Source organism: Vicia villosa, linkage group LG3 (assembly GCF_029867415.1).
Source record: "Vicia villosa cultivar HV-30 ecotype Madison, WI linkage group LG3, Vvil1.0, whole genome shotgun sequence".
In the NCBI taxonomy this organism is placed as follows: Eukaryota; Viridiplantae; Streptophyta; class Magnoliopsida; order Fabales; family Fabaceae; genus Vicia; species Vicia villosa.
The window spans coordinates 125,444,559-125,466,598 of NC_081182.1; the positions used below are offsets into that span (position 1 = coordinate 125,444,559).

General features: G+C 38.6%; 1 long non-coding RNA gene across 1 annotated transcript; it reads right to left on the reverse strand.

The window, feature by feature from the left end:
• Positions 1-19,601: 19,601 nt before the first annotated feature.
• Positions 19,602-21,497, reverse strand: LOC131656626 (uncharacterized). Its single transcript, XR_009300206.1, has 4 exons — positions 21,067-21,497; positions 20,860-20,979; positions 20,510-20,768; positions 19,602-19,838 (listed from the first exon to the last, which is right to left on the reverse strand). It is a non-coding gene; the product is annotated as an uncharacterized LOC131656626 (long non-coding RNA).
• Positions 21,498-22,040: the final 543 nt, after the last annotated feature.

The following is a 22,040-nucleotide window of genomic DNA, read 5'->3' on the forward strand; positions in this document are numbered from 1 at the left end:
TAATTTTTTCAATCCATAGTTGATACATTCTTCCCCAGTGGAATTAACATCCTTTATCCTAATGGATCCCATCTTTCATCAAGAAAATTTTCAGGTTCTCTTGATATTTAATCTTCTTTTACCTTGAATGATCGAAAGGCTAGCGCCAATCTCACCTTCAGGTTTAAGACGGTTAAATAGGGGCAGTTGTTGCACCCCAAAATTTGCCCATCTAATTATTCTTAATTGGCTTACATATCCCATTCATTTACATCTTAGGTCATCAATAAAATCATGCATCATTAAACAACCATTGGCATTGGAATCAGAGATCTTAAATTATTAAAGTTTCACTGTTTCTATACTTCGAGACTAATTCATCTTCAAAGGTTCTTCAAAGTGTTACTATGGAATTGATAATATATAAGCGCTATTCTTTCAATCGTTTGTTGCTTGTCAAGGAAGTTAACATGATTTGAGGAATTAAGATCCCATTAAGTTAGAGTTGAACTTGAAGTATTCATTCATGTAACTTTATCAAGGCTAAACGATTGAAGGTTTGTCCAAGCAATCCCGTGATTCTAGTTATTCAAAGACATGAGTTTGGCCGTGATATTAAGACTCGACTCTTGTTATATTCAGAAGATTCAATTTATATAGAGTTTCTTACAATTTAAGTTTCAAGATACAAAGACAATCTCATTCAAAGTTCATCATGAAAGTCTTGGTCATTGCAAAAATCCATATATTTACAAAATCCAAAATTCAATTACATCATTACACCATTCAAATTCTTTACAAGATTATACAAAGGCATGCCAAAAAACATAATCTAAGCCTATGGTGAACTTCTCTTGAATTTCTTCATACCATCAATATCCACTCAAATGCTGCCCTGCATAAACAAAAACAATCCAAACAGCCCCTGCATCAGTCCATTCACCTGCAACAATTCCAAACTGTTTCCAACAGCATTTAAGTGGCTGAACCATTCAGTAACCAATAACAGAACTCAGCTAACCTATTGTAACCAAACTACTAACTTCAAAAACATTTTGTAACCAACTTCTCAACAGAAAAACCTAACAAACTTTCAAGCCTTTAACCAATCTCTAACCACCTATAACTGTCAATAACAGAATCCTAACCATTCGTAACTAACCTAACCACTTCATAACTAACCAATCCTAGCATTCCTAACTAACCATAACAGAACTAACAGAAGATAACAGAAAGATTTTTGGGGAAGATAATTTACCTCAGATTCAATCTCCTCCACTTCTATAAAATCAGAACCACCACCAATTCAGAAGCTCTCCACCATTTTTGCTCCTTCCACTCTCTGAATTCTTCACACCATTTCCATCTTCATCATTCATCAAAGTTCAACTCTCCACCAATTCTTCAATCTTCCCTCTCTCATCTCCCATCTTCATCATTCACCGCTCCTCACCACCACCATTTCTGCACTTTTCACTCTGCCTTCACCCTACTCCTTCACCCCATAACCATTCATTCTCCACCACAATCCTCCACAATTCACCTTCATCTCTTCACTTTCACAATCCATCTTTCTCTCTTCCTCCACCCTTCATCCAGATCAAAGCTCTCGATTCATTCATCATCACCATCTTCAATTCACCATTCTCCACCATTTCACAATCTTCATCTTCTCTGATTCACCACCTCTGCAAATTCGAGCCATTCTCTTTCAATATCCATTTTCTCACCTTCTTCACCTTCACTTCATTCTCTGAACGTTCATCATCTTCACCATTCTTTTCCACTTCTCTGCTCCACACTTCATACCTTACTTTCATCTTCAATCTTCATATTACAGAACCTTCAACCTTCCTTCAATCTTCACCGTGGCACAATCATCTTCAGCTCTTTTCTGTAACAACATCACTGCAACAAAGAATTCGACATCATCATCATCTCCATGGCATAGGTGCAACCTTCGATTTTCAATCAGTAGCGGCCTCACATCAATCGTCTTCAACAACGATGATACAAAATTCGAAGAAGTAAGAAGAGAGGGAGACGGAGAGGTGATGATCAAAGCTAGGAGGTTCATGGCGGCGCTGTATTTTTTGATCCGCGCCGCTGAACTCGTTGAGAGATAGAGAAAGGCGTTTTAGGAAGCTGGTGCGTCATAGAGTAACCCTAAAATCCCTTTCTAATTTCTTCTTTCTGTTTTATTTTTATTTTCATTTAATTGTTTATTTTTATTATTATTGGTAATTGATTGAAACCTGGATCAAAACAATCTATGAGGCCATACGATTTCCAGCACCCCTTGAGCCCATTGCATTTTTGGCATAGTACCTGAATCACAAAAACTATCCTTGGGCCAGTTCCTGGGCCCTGCACCCATTTGCTAATCACACCATGCAATTCATTTTACACCCCTGGTTTCCATTCATTTTTCTAATTTAATTTAGGTTCTTAATTGAATTTTGCCCTTTTCTTTTAGGTGATAAAATGCTATTTTTTCCTATTAGTTTTAGACCTTTAATACTCATATTTTGTCATATAAAAAATAATCACAAAAATATTAGTTTAGGCTATCTCTTTTGATTCTTTTTTGGTTAATTAGAATTCAATTTCCTTCATAAAAACCATATAAAAATAGTAGTATTTTTAATTCATTTTTGTCCTATACTTTTGACTTGTTATTTCATGCTTGTGTGTGATTTTGTACCATTGCGCCATTCTCAATTGTTGCTTCTAATGTGACTTTATTTTCATGTCTCTTTAATTCCTAACTTTAGGTAGAAACCATGATAACATTAGGATCTAGAAATTCCCTTTTAAACACTTAGGCTAGTTACTTCATTTTAGGCTAGTGTAGCAACCTGCCCTAAAATTAAAGGTTTATAGTCGCCACCTATTATAAAGGGCGAATAGGAAACCCTACGCAATTTAGAGATCGGGGTAAGTTATTATAATCAGGTCGAGGGAAGGTGTTAGGCACCCTCAACCCTTTCCTGAGGTTTGTATTTAAGGTTAAGGCTTATGACTAAAATATTTAGGATAATAGCTAAAGAAGTGAAAAGGGCAAAATTGAGATTTTAAGTGAATTGAGATTTTAGGGAGGGGGACTCGCCTTGTTATCAAGTGCCTACGTATCTCCTTATGGAGAATCAGAGTCAACGTAGTTCGGGCACAGGGTTGTACGCCTTTGATTTACAATTTGATTGTTTGAAGGCTTTTTGAATGGCCTATCGTAGTTTTGAAATCGAAGTTCGAAGGTATTTTGAATTACCTTATCGTAGTTTTGAAATGCGAAGTGCTGAAGAGATGAAAATTCGTAGTGTCGTGGTTTAGTGTGTTTTGAATGTTTGGGCGTACAACCCTGATTTAATATGTCACCGTTAGTTGCGATGATCAATAGGTTTGATCATTATAGTTAACGGATTAAATAACGTATTGCTGGTTACTCTGACCGATAGATTCGATCATCGCGGGCAGCAAATAAAATGTATTTTAAATTTTGTATATTTTTTATCTCTTGTCATTGCGACTAATAGATTTAGTCGGGTCGAGAAGAGAATTAAACCAAAATTAGTTAAATTAACATTAATTCGATTAAATCTATTTCTCGCCAATGCGACTAATAGGTTTAGTCGGATCGAGGAGAAAATTATATTAATCAAGAATCAATTAGATAGGAATTAGTGTTTTTGGACAGTAGGAACGGGCAAACCCTTAATGCGTTGATAGCCTTTCTAGGATTTTTGTGATTTAATAGTTAAAACTAATTAAATAAATTAATCGAACTAATCGAATAATCGAGGAAAATATTATACTCCTAACCCTAATCCTGGTTTTATTATATCCTAATTCTCATTGAATAAAAAAAATTGAATTATATATATATCAAACATGTTAAGATAATTAAGCAATTATATACATGAAATATAAGTAATATAAAACAAAACAAATAAAAATATAAAGAACCCGGGCTCTACTCCTGTGTATTGCGTTGACGAGTGTCGATGGTGAGGACCATGTTCTGGCTCTTTAGATCTTAAACATTGTACATCCAAGGGCCGGTATTTGATGGACCATTGCAGTCCTTCGTAAGTCCCATGCACTGGATTTGCTGGTAGGAAAATGTAATAAAAATGCAGCATAAATCTGGGTTCGAACCCAGGTTCTGGGGGTCACACATTCCTTTCCCTCGCCAGTTGTACCAGATCATTTATTCATTTATATTATGGATAGCAAACAATATATAGTAAAACAAGAAAATTCAATTGAGTTTGAAAACCAGTCAACAAGTGGGTCCCAGAACCCTTCGGTCATCCAATCGAGGGAAGAGAGAGGACCTTTGAATTTTTGACTGGCCAAGCAATCCATGCCACGCACCGAGAGAGAGTGGGGGAATTCTGACCAGCCAATCATCAAGCTCCGCGTGTGTTTCAAAAGCCTCACTATCCACAATTGGAGAATCGTGGCAAGCCACGTTTCCTCTTCTGATCCTGGTGTCCGCTGGCCACCGCGCATGGTGGTTTCTTCCGTATTCTCCGACGGGTTGATCACCGGACCCTGCAAAACTGAGCGAAAACATGCGCAAAGAAACCCAGGTTTACTAATTCGAGCCCTACGAGTCCACTGGTGGTGTTAGTTTCACGTAAAAACGCCTGCAAATGCCTATTCGAAGAAGACGAATTCTCTTGCCCTAACAATGGCAAGAGATGAATCTGGTCCAGAAATTCCCATGTAACACGTCAATATGAACCCAAATATATCCCTGAACCTAAATACACGCAATAAACCAGTTAACAATGCTTGATTTGAGGAATTTAAAGTTCTGAATCTACCTACCTTGAGGAGGACGAATATGGGAGTTCGGGGCGTCTTTGGGCTCGAGCACTAGCTTGGATTGGCTCCTGAGATCATCAAGAAGACGACTGAATCCCCAAGACTGATTGAAATTGATTGGATCTTTAGCCACGAATTCACACTTTTCTTTGAAGATTTGTACTCTTGGAACCCTTGCCCTCTTTTTCCCCCCTCTGCGGCTGCACATCTTCTGTATATATATATGGCCGAGAACTAGGTTTGCAACTAATTCTTGATTGAATCACATAAATGGTGATTGGGATTCTATTGCCATATTTGTTTTGGATATCCTTGTTCTTGCAAATCCAATCCTATTTTTCCATGAAACGTGAACAACTTATTTTGGTTTTTTTATTTATTTTTATTTTAACAACCTAATAATAATAATTAATAATAATAATAGTTAGTGATAATAATATTTAATAATAATAATCCTAATAACAACTAATACTAATTACTAATGATAATCCAATAAAACAATAATAATTAATAAATGATGATTATCAATAATAATAATAAACCAACTAATATTAATAAACCTTATAATTAATTATAATGACCCTAATAGAACTAATAATCCTAATTATTTAACTTAATGACCATAATATCAAAAATATTAATAATAATTGATAATAGGTAATTAATCCTTAGTTAGTAATAATAGTATTATTTGATGAAATGGAAAAATGATAAAATAAACAAATGAGGAGAATAAAAATAAAACAAAAGGCCCAATATCAAATTAGATCTTAAGTATTTGCTATTCATACCTCCATTTTATTTTAATCAATTTATAAGGGCATTTTATAAGAGATCGAGTTTAATAATAGGTATACTAAACCCTATGGCTCCTAATTTTTAACGCCCTTAATAAATTGACAGATGTAAAGTATATCGGGTAAATTTTGGGGTATGACAGCTGCCCCTGTTCAATCTTCTTAAACCTGAAGAGTCGGATAGGCACGTCTGCCTATCGTGATCTAAAGGTAGAAGATGATTGAATGTAACGCCCATAAATGTGTTTTTCTGATTAATTGTGATGTTTGCTACATTTCCCTAATTTTACCGTTTTTGAGTCGAGTCAGTCGGTAAATATTAATTATGTTAATATTTTACTTATTACTTTCCATGTGTGTAATTATTATGTTTTGGGTGTTAATTGGTTAGAATTCATGTTTAGTAACATTTGGGCCAAAATTAGAATTTATGAAAGTTGAGTGGGGGATAATGAGAAGTAGAGAAATAGAAAGAGATATAGAGAGAAAAAGAGATATTTTGAGATATTTTGGGAAAGAAAGAAAGAGAGCTTGTGAAGAGAAGAGAAAGAAGAGAAAAACAAAGAGAAGAAGAGAAGTGTAGGAATCCAAACCAAGCTAGAGCCAAGAATCTAACCAAGGTAAGGGGGATGAATCTAGTTTATCTTGATTGTATGGTTCTTATAGTTTTGTGTGTTTTGTTCTTGTTCTTGCTCTTTTCTAAGCTTGATCAACAATGGTAAATTGGGTGTTTTGTGAGCTTTGAAGTTATAAACTTGATTTTGTGGTGTGTATGTGTACTATGATGATAGATATTCCCATGGATCATGTTTGTTTTTCATTTCTCCATGTTTTCTTGCTCATGAAGAAATTGTTAGGTTATTGACATTTAGTGAGTGAGCCATGGATCATTGATTGATAGAGTGAATATATGGCATGTATGGGTTGTGTAGGATGTGTAGGGAAGCTTATTTGAGGTTTTGAGAGGGTTGGATGGGGTTTTGCAGGTCTGTAGCAGAACTGATTTTTCTAGATTTACGCAGGTCCGCTGAGCGGAGGGGGTCCGCTGAGCGGAGGTCCTTTTGCAGAAAAATCTCTGTGAAGGTCCTCTGAGCGGAGGTTCTGTATTTTTGTCTGATAATTCCCTGTCTGGGTCCGCTGAGCGGAGCTCAAACGGACTGTGCAAAATTTTGTTTTCCAAACTTCGTTTTGTCGTATCTTTTGAACCGTAGGTTGTTTCTACGCGCCGTTTGAAGTATTATGAGAACCCTTGAGTATGCTTTATGATAAAGAGGAGTGTGTTGGTGGTTGAATGATTTTTCATAAATGTATTTTGTGAAATGATATTTGCTAATCAAGTATGTTTTGACGATATATGTGTGCTGTGTGAATATGAACGCCTGAGTGGCAATTTTGATGATGTATCCGTGTGGATTAATATAACCGGTGTGATGTGGATATGTGACCGAGTTATATTATTGTTGTTGTTGTTATGTAATCGAGTCGTTTGTATGCACAGCATAACATTTCAATACGTTAATGGCGGAATGTTGTTAACAGATGGCCTGCGGGCATTGGTTACCAGTTGGGGCTTAATGCTCATTAACGGTATATTAGCCTGAGTGGCAAGAGGTCATCAGTGGGAGCTAAATGCTCGATGACGACAGCCTGCGGGCTTCCTGAGTGGAATAAAGTCCCAGCATAATGCTCGGCAAGTGTATTTGTCATAATGACAAGGAGGAGTTTTACTCCGGATTTGGTACCACATGCATATGCATAGTCGAGTCTCATTCATCATCGTCAGTCTTTATAATTTATGTTATCATTCATGTACCGCATTACTTATATATTGACTGTGGTTGACTTATTGGATTATCTTGTTATATGATTCTTAATGATATTTGTGGGCATTACTATATTGATCATGCTTTCATTATGAATTATATTCTCACCCTTCTGCCTTAATGTTACCTACTCGTGGGTAATGTGCAGGTGATCCGCAAGTGTAGGTGCTCTCTTTGTAGTCGTCCGTTTTGGTGTCGTCCGCTCGTGATACGTAACACCTAGGGGGGAATCGAACACTTATTTTGTAGATAATGCTTATAGGATCCTTTTGATGTATATTTGATCCTTTAGATGCATTCGTATTATGTATTTTGGATACCTTCTCATACGGTGTATTTTGGAGGAATGTTGTGGATATTTTGTTTACCGATGCATATATATAAGTATGAATACATTCAGGTGTTTATGAGTATCCGTCCTCTTTGATTATTTGTGTTACGCATCTTTTGCGAGTATGTTATGTTTGGTTATGTGGTTACTTAAGTGTAACGCCCTAATTGTTTTTATGAATTTAATTTTTATACTCTGATATTTGTACCTATATGCCTGGGTAGAATTGGGGTGTTACATTAGTGGTATCAGAGCGGGTCGGTCTTGTCCGACCAAGTGTCGTGTCGTTTGGTCTAACAATTCTTGTGTTATTTTTTTTTTTGGGCTTACTTCTCTTGGTGTTATTGTGAAGTTTAGAGATGGCTGGACGTAATGACGCTGCTATTGTTGCTGCATTGCAAGCTATGGCTGAAGCTATGCATACGGATGAGAATGCAAGGTCTCGGAGTTTAGCGACTTTCCAGAGGGAGAATCCTCCTGTGTTTAAGGGAACTCATGACCCCGAGGGAGCCTTGACTTGGATGAAGGAGATGGAGAGGATCTTTCGTGTGATGGATTGCACGCAAGAGCAGAAAGTCAGGTATGGCACTCATCAGTTAGCTGTGGAGGCTGATGATTGGTGGCTGGAGACTTTGGCAAGGTTAGAAGCAACCGGTGAAGAGATTTCCTGGACGCTGTTCAAGAGGGAGTTTTTGAGGAAGTATTATCCGGAGGATGTCCGTGGAAAGAAAGAGACTGAGTTTCTGGCTTTGGTTCAAGGCAGCATGTCTGTGTCTGAATATGCGGCAAAGTTTAATGAACTTGTGAAATTCTACCCGCACTTTGTTGGTGAGGGAGCAGAATTTTCTAAGTGCATTAAGTTCCAGAATGGGTTACGTTCTGATATCAAGAAGGCGGTAGGGTATCAGAAGATTCGGGTGTTTCCAGATTTGGTGGACAGCTGTAGGATTTATGATGAGGATAATAATGCTCATCATAAGGTGATTAATGAAAAGAGGAACAAAGGTCCGCAGAATCGTGGGAATCCGTATGATGGAGGGAAGGGTAAGCAAAAGATGAATTATGGACCAAGGTTTAGTGGGGGAGATGCTCCTGCTAAGATTGTATGTTTTAAGTGTGGTAAACCTGGCCACAAAAGTAATGTCTGCAATGGTGACACGAGGAAATGTTTCAAGTGTGGGAGGGCAGGACATTTGTCGTCCGACTGTACATTCAAGGGAATAGTGTGTTTTAATTATGGTGAAGAGGGACATATGAGCGGTCAATGTCCGAAGAAGAAAGTTCAAGCTGGTGGGAAGGTGTTTGCTTTGGTTGGAACTCAGACGGACAAGGGTGATCGACTGATCAGAGGTACTTGTTTTATTAATGGCATTTCTTTAATTGCTATTATTGATACGGGTGCTTTGCATTGTTTTATAGCCGATGATTGTGTTAAAATATTAGGTCTTGTTTTATCTGACCTGGGTGGTGAGATGGTTATCGATTTACCAGCAATGGGGTCGGTGACTACTTCTTTAGTTTGTAAGAATTGTCCGGTATCAACCTTCGGTAAGGACTTTACTGTTGATTTGATTTGTTTGTCGATGAACGAGTTAGACGTGGTTCTGGGAATGGATTGGTTGATGAATAATCGTGTCCATATCGATTGTTATCATAAGTTGGTGAAGTTTCCATTTCTTGAGAAGGATGTGGAATTTGATGTCTTATCTACCAAGGAGTTGAATCGACTGTTAGAAGATGGGGCACAATTGTTTGGTGTGTTTGCATCGTTGACTGTGGAGAGTCGAGCTGCAGTTGGGGATTTTCCAGTAGTGCGAGAATTTCCCGAAGTGTTTCCTGAAGACTTTTTTGATGTGCCGCCAAAGAGAGAGGTGGAGTTTTCCATAGATCTAGTTCCTGGTACGAGGCCTGTTTCTATGGCGCCATATAGAATGTCGGCATCAGAGTTAGTGCAATTAAAGAAACAATTGGAAGAGTTGCTAGCAAAACATTTTGTGAGGCCTAGTGTTTCACCATGGGGAGCTCCAGTTTTGTTGGTAAAGAAGAAGGATGGAAGCATGAGGTTGTGTATTGATTATCGCCAGTTGAACAAGGTGACGATTAAGAATAAGTATCCGCTTCCTAGGATTGACGACTTGATGGATCAGTTGGTGGGAGCCAGTGTGTTTAGAAAGATTGATTTAAGATCTGGTTACCATCAGATTCGGGTGAAGGAGGAAGATATTCAGAAGACTGCGTTTAGGACTCGGTACGGGCATTATGAGTTTTTGGTGATGCCGTTCGGAGTTTCTAATGCACCTGGTGTGTTTATGGAGTATATGCATCGCATATTCCATGATCAGTTGGATAAGTTTGTTGTGGTCTTCATAGATGACATCTTGATTTATTCTAAGTCTCCGGAAGAGCATGCGGAGCATTTGCGTGTTGTGCTACAGGTTTTGAGGGAGAAGCAGTTGTATGCTAAGTTATCCAAGTGCGAGTTCTGGTTATTAGAGGTGAGTTTTCTTGGTCATGTGATTTCAGGTAACGGGATTGCAGTGGATCCATCCAAGGTAGATGCAGTGCTACAATGGGAGGTTCCGAGATCGGTTACTGAGATCAGAAGCTTCTTAGGTTTGGCGGGTTATTACCGAAGATTCATAGATGGCTTTTCGAAGTTGGCACTTCCGTTAACTCAGCTTACTTGCAAGGGTAAGGCGTTTATTTGGGACATAGTTTGTGAAAGGAATTTTGAAGAGTTGAAGAGAAGGTTGACTTCAGCTCCGGTTTTGGTTTTACCTGATCCTGAGGAACCGTTTGTGGTGTATTGTGATGCATCGCATATGGGGTTAGGTGGTGTTTTGATGCAGGAAGGTAAGGTGGTGGCTTACGCTTCGAGGCAGTTAAGGATTCATGAGAAGAATTATCCCACTCATGATTTAGAGTTAGCTGCGGTGGTTTTTGCATTAAAGATTTGGAGGCATTATCTCTACGGTGCAAGGTTCGAGGTCTTTAGTGATCATAAGAGTTTGAAATACTTATTTGATCAGAAAGAGTTGAACATGAGACAACGTAGGTGGTTGGAATTCTTGAAGGACTATGACTTTAGCTTGAATTACCATCCTGGTAAAGCTAATGTGGTTGCCGATGCTTTGAGTCGGAAATCTTTGCATATGTCCGCTATGATGGCGGAGGAGTGGGAACTTTTGGAGAAGTTTCGTGATCTTAGTTTAGTATGTGAATTGACGCCAGGTAGTGTGAAGATGGGTATGTTGAAAGTGACGAATGATTTTCTGTCGACCGTTAGCGAGAGACAGAAAATGGATGTGAAACTTGTTGATTTGTTTATGGTGGAAAATCAAAGTGATGATGGCGACTTCAGAGTGGATGGTCAGGGTGTTTTGAGATTCCGTGGTCGAATTTGTGTACCTGATGATTCCGAGCTGAAAAAGATGATTTTAGAGGAAGGTCACAGAAGCAGTTTGAGTATTCATCCGGGAGCCAATAAGATGTATCAGGATTTGAAGAAGATCTTTTGGTGGTCTGGTTTGAAAAGGGATGTGGCTCAGTTTGTGTATGCGTGTTTGGTATGTCAGAAGTCGAAAGTGGAGCATCAGCGTCCTGCAGGGTTGTTGCAACCGTTGGATATTCCAGAGTGGAAATGGGATAGTATTTCTATGGACTTTGTGACGAGTTTACCAAATACTGTGAGAGGTTTCGATGCGGTTTAGGTGATTGTTGATAGGTTGACAAAGTCTGCTCACTTTATTCCTATTAACATCACGTTTCCAATTGCGAAGTTGGCTGAGATTTATATCAAGGTGATTGTGAAACTACATGGTATACCGTTGAGTATTGTGTCGGATAGAGATCCAAGGTTCACATCAGATTTTTGGAAAGGTTTGCAAGAGGCTCTAGGTTCTAAGTTGAGGTTGAGTTCGGCTTATCATCCTCAGACAGACGGTCAGACCGAAAGGACTATTCAATCGTTAGAATACTTGTTGAGGGCATGTGTTCTAGAGAAGGGAGGTTCGTGGGATACTTATCTTCCGTTGATAGAATTCACTTACAACAACAGTTTTCATTCTAGTATCGGAATGGCACCTTTTGAAGCGCTATATGGTCGTAAGTGTAGAACTCCATTGTGTTGGTTTGAATCGGGCGAGAGTGTGGTACTCGGACCTGAAATAGTAAGAGAGACTACAGAGAAGGTGAAATTTATTCGTGAGAAGATGAGAAGTTCACAGAGTAGGCAAAAGAGTTATCATGACAAGCGAAGGAAAGATTTGGAATTCCAAGCCGGTGATCATGTATTCTTAAGAGTTACACCTATGACTGGTGTTGGACGAGCTTTGAAATCGAGGAAGCTTACTCCGCGTTTTATTGGTCCTTATCAGATATCGGAGCGAGTTGGCAAAGTTGCGTATCGGGTGGCGTTACCGCCAAGTCTTGCTAATCTGCACGATGTATTCCATGTGTCTCAGTTGAGGAGATACATTGCGGATCCGTCCCATGTGATTCAGATGGATGATGTGCAAGTGCGTGAGAACCTGACGGTTGAGACGATGCCGGTGCGTATTGAGGATTGTGAGACTAAGACTCTGCGAGGCAAGGAGATCGCCTTGGTGAAAGTCGTATGGTTAAGTGCGGCAGGTGAGAGTTTGACCTGGGAGTTGGAGAGCAAGATGCGAGACTCCTATCCTGAGTTGTTTGTAGCAGGTAATCTTTATTTTCGAGGACGAAAATCTTTTAAGTGGGGGAGGGTTGTAACGCCCATAAATGTGTTTTTCTGATTAATTGTGATGTTTGCTACATTTCCCTAATTTTACCGTTTTTGAGTCGAGTCAGTCGGTAAATATTAATTATGTTAATATTTTACTTATTACTTTCCATGTGTGTAATTATTATGTTTTGGGTGTTAATTGGTTAGAATTAATGTTTAGTAACATTTGGGCCAAAATTAGAATTTATGAAAGTTGAGTGGGGGATAATGAGAAGTAGAGAAATAGAAAGAGATATTTTGAGATATTTTGGGAAAGAAAGAAAGAGAGCTTGTGAAGAGAAGAGAAAGAAGAGAAAAACAAAGAGAAGAAGAGAAGTGTAGGAATCCAAACCAAGCTAGAGCCAAGAATCTAACCAAGGTAAGGGGGATGAATCTAGTTTATCTTGATTGTATGGTTCTTATAGTTTTGTGTGTTTTGTTCTTGTTCTTGCTCTTTTCTAAGCTTGATCAACAATGGTAAATTGGGTGTTTTGTGAGCTTTGAAGTTATAAACTTGATTTTGTGGTGTGTATGTGTACTATGATGATAGATATTCCCATGGATCATGTTTGTTTTTCATTTCTCCATGTTTTCTTGCTCATGAAGAAATTGTTAGGTTATTGACATTTAGTGAGTGAGCCATGGATCATTGATTGATAGAGTGAATATATGGCATGTATGGGTTGTGTAGGATGTGTAGGGAAGCTTATTTGAGGTTTTGAGAGGATTGGATGGGGTTTTGCAGGTCTATAGCAGAACTGATTTTTCTAGGTTTACGCAGGTCCGCTGGGCGGAGGGGGTCCGCTGAGCGGAGGTCCTTTTGCAGAAAAATCTCTGTGAAGGTCCGCTGAGCGGAGGTTCTGTATTTTTGTCTGATAATTCCCTGTCTGGGTCCGCTGAGCGGAGCTCAAGCGGACTGTGCGAAATTTTGTTTTCCAAACTTCGTTTTGTCGTATCTTTTGAACCGTAGGTCGTTTCTACGCGCCGTTTGAAGTATTATGAGAACCCTTGAGTATGCTTTATGATAAAGAGGAGTGTGTTGGTGGTTGAATGATTTTTCATAAATGTATTTTGTGAAATGATATTTGCTAATCAAGTATGTTTTGACGATATATGTGTGCTGTGTGAATATGAACGCCTGAGTGGCAATTTTGATGATGTATCCGTGTGGATTAATATAACCGGTGTGATGTGGATATGTGACCGAGTTATATTATTGTTGTTGTTGTTATGTAATCGAGTCGTTTGTATGCACAGTATATCATTTCAATACGTTAATGGCGGAATGCTGTTAACAGATGGCCTGCGGGCATTGGTTACCAGTAGGGGCTTAATGCTCGGTAACGGTATATTAGCCTGAGTGGCAAGAGGTCATCAGTGTGAGCTAAATGCTCGATGACGACAGCCTGCGGGCTTCCTGAGTGGAATAAAGTCCCAGCATAATGTTCGGCAGGTGTATTTGTCATAATGACAAGGAGGAGTTTTACTCCGGTTTTGGTACCACATGCATACGCATAGTCGAGTCTCATTCATCATCGTCAGTCTTTATAATTTATGTTATCATTCATGTACCGCATTACTTATATATTGACTGTGGTTGACTTATTGGATTATCTTGTTATATGATTCTTAATGATATTTGTGGGCATTACTATATTGATCATGCTTTCATTATGAATTATATTCTCACCCTTCTGCCTTAATGTTACCTACTCGTGGGTAATGTGCAGGTGATCCGCAAGTGTAGGTGCTCTCTTTGTAGTCGTCCGTTTTGGTGTCGTCCTCTCGTGATACGTAACACCTAGGGGGGATCGAACACTTATTTTGTAGATAATGCTTATAGGATCCTTTTGATGTATATTTGATCCTTTAGATGCATTCGTATTATGTATTTTGGATACCTTCTCATACGGTGTATTTTGGAGGAATGTTGTGGATATTTTGTTTACCGATGCATATATATAAGTATGAATACATTCAGGTGTTTATGAGTATCCGTCCTCTTTGATTATTTGTGTTACACATCTTTTGCGAGTATGTTATGTTTGGTTATGTGGTTACTTAAGTGTAATGCCCTAATTGTTTTTATGAATTTAATTTTTATACTCTGATATTTGTACCTATATGCCTGGGTAGAATTGGGGTGTTACATTGAACACTGAGAATGCCCTAAAATTTGCATTTGTTGGGAAGAAGTTCTGCGGGAGATGGGCTTACAGATGCCACCCAAGGTAAATACCCCCTCTTTTTTAGAATGTGAAGTAGATGCTTTCGAAAGGAATCACTTGCTTTGATTGTAGTACGGCCTAAAAAGGCAACCTGAATTTTATGCAATGTTATGATGCATGCAATGTATGATGCAGTGAGCTTCTCAAAATAAATGAGAGCGGTGTATGTATATGCATTATGTATGAATGAGATATGTTAGTTGAATGATGCATGACTATTAGCTATGTTAGTTGAAGTATGTCAGTAACTTTGGAAAAGAAAAATAGAACCTTTGTGTGTTATTGATGATGTTTTGGAAAAGATCACTGCAGAGGGACTAACGTGATAAACCCAATTGAGGAACCCCTTTGAAAATCTTGTTGTAAAAACCTTTGTAAAACTCCTTTGTTTTTTTCGAAGTAGATCACTATCGAGGGACTCACGTGTTAAACCCCATTGAAGAAACCCTTTGTAAACCCCTTTGTAAAACCCCTTTGTTTTTTCGAAGTAGAACACTGCCGAGGAACTAACGTGATAAACCCCATTGAAGAACCCCTTGTAAAACCCTTTGATCACTGCCGAGGGACTAACGTGATGGGTAAACGTAACTATCAATAGCGACGACTCACAGTTTGTTGTAGAAGATAGTTAACTTGCTATAGCACTAGCAAGCTTTCGTAGTTTGTGAACCCCACTTACTATAGTTCTAGTAAGTTTCCGTAGTTTGTGAACCCCACTTACTATAGTTCTAGTAAGTTTCCTTAGTTTGTGAACCCCAAAAGGATCACTTGCTATAGTTCTAGCAAGTTCACCTCCACCAATAGGATTACTTGTCATAGCTCTGACAAGCTCACCTGCACCATTTGGATCATCTGCCCTTGTTCGGACAAATTTCACCTGCACCATTTGGATCATTTGCCCTGGCTCGGACAAATTTCACCTACCCCATTTGGATCATTTGCCCTGGTTCGGACAAATTTCACCTACACCATTTGGATCATTTGCCCTGGTTCGGACAAATTTCACCTGCACCATTTGGATCATTTGCCCTGGTTCGGACAAATTTCACCTACACCATTTGGATCATTTGCCCTGGTTCGGACAAATTTCACCTGCACCATTTGGATCATTTGCCCTGGTTCGGACAAAATTTCACCTACACCATTTGGATCATTTACCCTGGTTCGGACAAATTTCACCTACACCATTTGGATCATTTGCCCTGGTTTGGACAAATTTCACCTGCACCATTTGGATCATTTGCCCTGGTTCGGACAAATTTCACCTACACCATTTGGATCATTTGCCCTGGTTCGGACAAATTCACCTGCACCATTAGGATTACTTGCCCTGCTGGTTCGGACAAGCTTACCTGCATAAGAGAAATCATTTGCTATAGTTCTAGCAAACTTACCTGTCACAACACGAGGGTTGGAAACTCACGACACGTGGGTCGGAAAACAAACCAATCACAACACGAGGGTTGGAAACTCACGACTCGTGGGTCGGAAAACATACCTATCACAACACGAGGGTTGGAAACTCACGACACGTGGGTCGGAAGACTTTTGTAGTATGTGAATGCACTAGATGATATGCATATGCTAATGCGTATGTATGTATGTTGATGCTGACGTCAATCCCAAGATTTTTGAACCTGTTTAAACCATACTTGCACCTGCACCACGGCTATGCTTATGCCGGCTTGGTAATGTGGATAATGCTTATGCTTATGCATATGCGTAGTTTGTTTATGAATGAAATGAACAACAAGGTTGCTATCATCGGTATGGTTACCGGGATACATCAATCAGGTGATCGGGTGAATATCTATGTAAGGTTGCTATCATCAGTAAGGTTACTGGCATCGGTAAGGTTACCGGAAGCATCAATCAGGTGATTGGAAATAAACCAACAGTAAGGTTACTGTCATCGGTAAGGTTACCAGAAAGCATCAATCAGGCGATTGGGAAGAATATCATAAGTAAGGTTACTGGCATCGGTAAGGTTACCGGAAAGCATCAATCAGGAGATTGGGAAGAATATCATCAGTAAGGTTACTGGCATCGGTAAGGTTACCGGAATCATCAATCAGGTGATTGGAAATAAACCAACAGTAAGGTTACTGTCATCGGTAAGGTTACCGTAATCATCAATCAGGTGATTGGAAATAAACCAACAGTAAGGTTACTGTCATCGGTAAGGTTACCGGAAAGCAAGTGGACAATGTATCTTAGCACCAACGTTTTGACTTGGATGTTTTGATGTATGGGATCATGCTTACGCTCATGCATATGTTGATTGAGGTAATGAGTGGAACGAAATGATGTCTTCTATAAGACTTCCTGAAAAGGTCTCCGGAAATGATAGAAATCTGTTTCTCGATCACTATATAATGGGCGAGAAATGAGTGGGATCCATTCCCTAATATGTTTCTTTACCATTATACACTTTCATGTGATTCAACTCGCAGATTAATTCCCCTTAAAAATCACCAATCAAAAAACATTTAAAATACTTAATAAAGGCTCAGACCTAAACAAAGTAATGAAGTGGTGCGAAGCCTTGTATTGGGTTTTGTTCATCATGAAGTTACATAAAAAACACAAACCAATCTTCTCTCTTCTCTCTCTTGACTTCAAGGCATTCTTTCCCTTAATCGGACATGTTACTTCCTTTCGATCGCAGACAGGTAACGCATAAGACTCCACTCAACGAGCTGCTATCCTAATGCTAGATTGCGAATGTAACTTCGTCCACTAAAAAACACAAAAACAAACAGAAACTAAAGAGTCGAACTACGGCACTCTGATTCCTGAAAAGGATACGTAAGCATTGGGTCGCGGGGCCTAAGCGAGCACAACTATTTATAAACCTTATTTTCCCCGTGTTTCTTCTTCTTTCCTTTGCATGCATTCCCTTAGTAATTAAGCTTTAGATTTATACACCCTTATAATAGAACAAACATAAGTGGATCCTGTGGAGTACCACAGACGTGAGGGGTGCTAATACCTTCCCCTTGCGTAACCGACTTCTTACCCGATCTTTGGTCGCAAGACCTTTTCTTATCCTTTCCTTATTCTAGGTTTCCCGATATTCCTTTCCCTCCTTTGGATAAATTTATTGGTGGCGACTCTGTTCATTTTCGCGAGCGTGCGACAGTTGTATATTTAATTCTTGCATTCAAATTAATCTGCATTTACTGTATTTACGTGTAATCTTTGGATTCATATTAATTAAGATGTAAATTGGTGAAACCAAATTTCAGCAAGTGTTCCCGAGGCTGGTCGTGCAGTCAAGTTCGTATTTTAATCGGCAAGGTCGCGGGGATGTTTTAGCAGTCCAAACTAAATGGTACATTAGGAGTTTCTGTGCAACGGGGATGTTATGTTAGTTGGATTAAGGTCGCAACTCATTTGTCTGGTTTATTCTTTGACCATGTTATGCAGAATGATTAATGGAGCAAATGTAGTAAGGTGGAGACTGTTATGATGTGAACTATAGTAAGGTGGAGACTGTTATGGTGCGTGTGTATTTTTCTGAAGTATACTATGTGAGGGAAACTGCACGTTTTCATGATGTCAAAACGTTCTGAACTCAACCAATGTATGTGGAAGTAACGAAATCAAGTGGATGCAACAAAGAAAAAGCAATTTTGGCTAAAAGTTTTCAACAGGTCGACACACCAACACAACAGGTCGACCTATTGCTAAGGCTTGACAAAAATTCCATGTCAAGGCAGAATGCGTCGATGCATTGCCTCCTCAGGTCGACGCATGGAATTTTGCGGAAACCTCGGGTATACGCACGCCGACCCTACAGGTCGACGCATGGACTTTTGGGGAAATCTCGGGTATGTGCACGCCGACCCTTCAGGTCGACGCACGTGTCATGCTTGCTTCAAAATACAAATGTAGAACTTCAATAGGTCGACCTACACAGAGGGACAGGTCGACCTATCGCTACTTTTACTGGTTTTTTGCTGTGTTTAATTGGCTAATGAAAAGGGTGTGGTATATATATCAAATTGATCATTCTCAAGCAATTCAACAAGAAACGTGAAAGATATACTCAAGCTTCTTCTCATCTTCAACCTTTCGCTTATTGATCGAAAATCACACATAATCATCTTTTTCGATCGGAGTAAGGAACGTGCGTTGATAAGGTTCAACGGTAGACATTTGTCTTGTTCAAGGTTCGACGGTAGACATTTGCCTTGTTCGAGTGAAGATTGTTGAGGGTGTTTCTTGTATAAAACCTTAGGATTTTTCCTTCTGCATCAAGGGTTTGATTCGAAGGTTTTTGAGGATCGCTTCGCTTTGGGAATCAATTCAGCCGAGTGTTGCACCCCAAAATTTGCCCATCTAATTATTCTTAATTGGCTTATTACTTTAACATCATTTGCATTTTAGGTCATCAATAAAATCATGCACTCATCAATAATTTGAAAATATGATTGAGGACTTTGGATGCAAGGGTTCCTTTGATTTTCTTAATAACTATTCATATGCTGAATAAGAGCCATTCTCTGACTCTATTTATCTGATTCTATCTATCACCAATTTAAGGGGTTCATACAATCGAGTGAGGTACAAGAAATGAATTATGGATTGTGTAACAAGGTGATAATGAGTTCATTTATCTTTTGTTATGCATATCAAGTACAAAGTATCACAGATTTGAGATTCGATCAAGACATGAGTGTGGAACTCGGATTTAATTATTATGGAGTATAAGTTTGACTCAAAGATCTTCATTCAAGATTTAGACAAATGTCATTTGTGATTTAAGAAAATTCTATCAAACTCCTTACAAATTCCCTGTGCAAGATTTGTTCATGGTTGGCTTCTTCAAATTCATTATCATTATTAGAAGTTTTATTCCCCTCAAAGTTTAAACAAAATATCAATACATGTTTATCTTAAATGTTCATACAATGCCATTTCATCCAAACATGGTCCAGGTCATATTACACAAAATATACACATCTAGAAGTCTAAATATCATGCCACTACATTGCTTCTATACATGAGATCCTATGTTGCTAAACCTTCAAATTACTGCTCCAGACTTCTCTGACCATTCTTTAAAGTGTGTTGCCAACACCATTTTCCAACCTTTTCCAAAGCCTGCAAAAAGAAAAAGAAAGCATCACAATGCATTCAGTTTCAAACATGGCATACTTCAAACTAACATACAGCATTCAGTCATACACATTACAGTAACAATCCCTTAAAACCATGATCATATAAACATGCTCAAACAGATTTACATCATGGGCAACTAGTTTTATCACACCAAGCACCAAGGATTTGCAGCATAATTAAACACTTCAGGGGTACTACCAACATCCAGATTCATTCAAACAGTGCAAGCACAAAGGCAAGCATATACAATTCATTCACAATGTTAAGCCATCAAACCAGCATACTTTCATACTGAAAACAGAACCCAAGCAACCTCTAACTACCTCTAACAGATTCCCAACTAACAAATAACAGAATTTTCATCAATCCTAACAACCTCCAAAATCAGTTACAATACCTAACTACCATAACTACCATAAATCCACAAACAGCTAACAGAAACCAAAACTAACTCAGTTTCAATAACAATCCTCTAACTGATTTTGTAGCAAACTAGACTAACCTATAACAGTTTCATAACAGCCCTAACATAATTGTTAACTAACCCTAACAACCTAGTACAGAACCATAACCGAATCAGTTACTTCTCTAACAACCTAACAGAATCCAGATAATATAACAGAAAAAACATAAGAAAATCAGGGAGAACCAACCTTATTTTACTTCAGATTCAAGCTTCTCCATTTCTATAAATCAGAACTTGGCTTCATTACTTCAGTTTCCTCTCGTCACTTCGTCACCATTTTTCCACTTTCACTCTCATCTTCATCCACTCTTATCCCTCAATTGACCTCCATTGCATCATTTACTTCACCCTTGAATCTTCATCTTTCTCTCTTCATCTTCTTTACCTCTAAACCAAGCTCCAACCTCCATAATTGATCAACCTTCAATCTTCACCCTCCATAAATCCTGCAAGAAAAACCAGAAAAAGGTCCATCAGTTCAATCTTCATCATTCAACAGAAAGTCACAAGATGCCAACGGAACTTTTCAACATTCACCTTCATTTGCAAGGCGCATAACATCATCTGCAACCTGTATCACCTGCTAATTTTTTCTTCATCCTCAACGTTTTATCTCAGAGCTTCATCCATCTTCTACTCACTTTATCGCGTCAACGCCTTTAACAACAACAATACGCTCAGAAATAAAAAAAGAAGAAGAAGAAGAAGAAGAAGGAGAATTTGTGAGCAAGATCGGAATCGTACCTTATTACCTCCCCTCTGGTATTCTTCAACGGCCTTCGATAGTTCACACTCCAGGTAAGTCTTTAAGGTCACCCTTCTGGTGTGTTCTCCACACTTTACCTTCATTTGATGCTTGTTCATCCTTCGTCCCTATTCAATTTCTCTGAAACCATGTTCATTTCTTCAATTTGCCGTTGATCGATGACTTAGGGTTAAGATAAAGTTTCGCTAATTGAAGCCTTTACTGTGGCTATTTGTTGTTTTCGTTGGGTTATCAAGGAAGAGGGTCATGAGACGAATGTTTGCCCTAGAGAATTTCAGGTTTTCGTTATCCTCCGCCGCCTCCGGCGCGGCGGAGACGATTTCCGATGAAAGAGACACAAGAACGATATGAGGGAAGAAGAGAGTCTGAGTGAATATGAATAGTCACAACATAGAAAACCCTAATTCCCCTTTTTCAATTATCCTTTTTTCTTTTTATTAATTTTGATTAATGATTAATTGATTAATAGAGTTAATTAGAATTATTTGGGTTTAATCGCTGGTTATTTGATCTTAACGTAATAATAATTGGGATTAACTAGAATTATGGATCTTTAAGTTTGAAGATTAGCAACAACTGAATAGTCCATTTGGATCAATACAAAATCATCTATGGGCCATGAACAAATTGCTTACGCACACCCCCATAGGCCCACAACATTCTTTTTAGCAATAATGTAACAAAAACAATCCCTGGGCCTCTCTGTCCAGCGCCCAGATTACTAACTAGACCGCAAAATCAACATACACCCCCTGACTCTATTTAAAATTGCTAGAATTTTAGGTCTTTTTACTTACATTTTTCCCACTTTCTTTTAGGCAATAAAATGACTATTTTTCCCTTATTTTTTAGACCTTAATACAATTCTTGACATAGAAAATAATCATAAAAAATGTTAGTTTTAGGCTATTTGTTTTTAGTCTTTTTACTTGATTTGTAATTCAATTTCCCC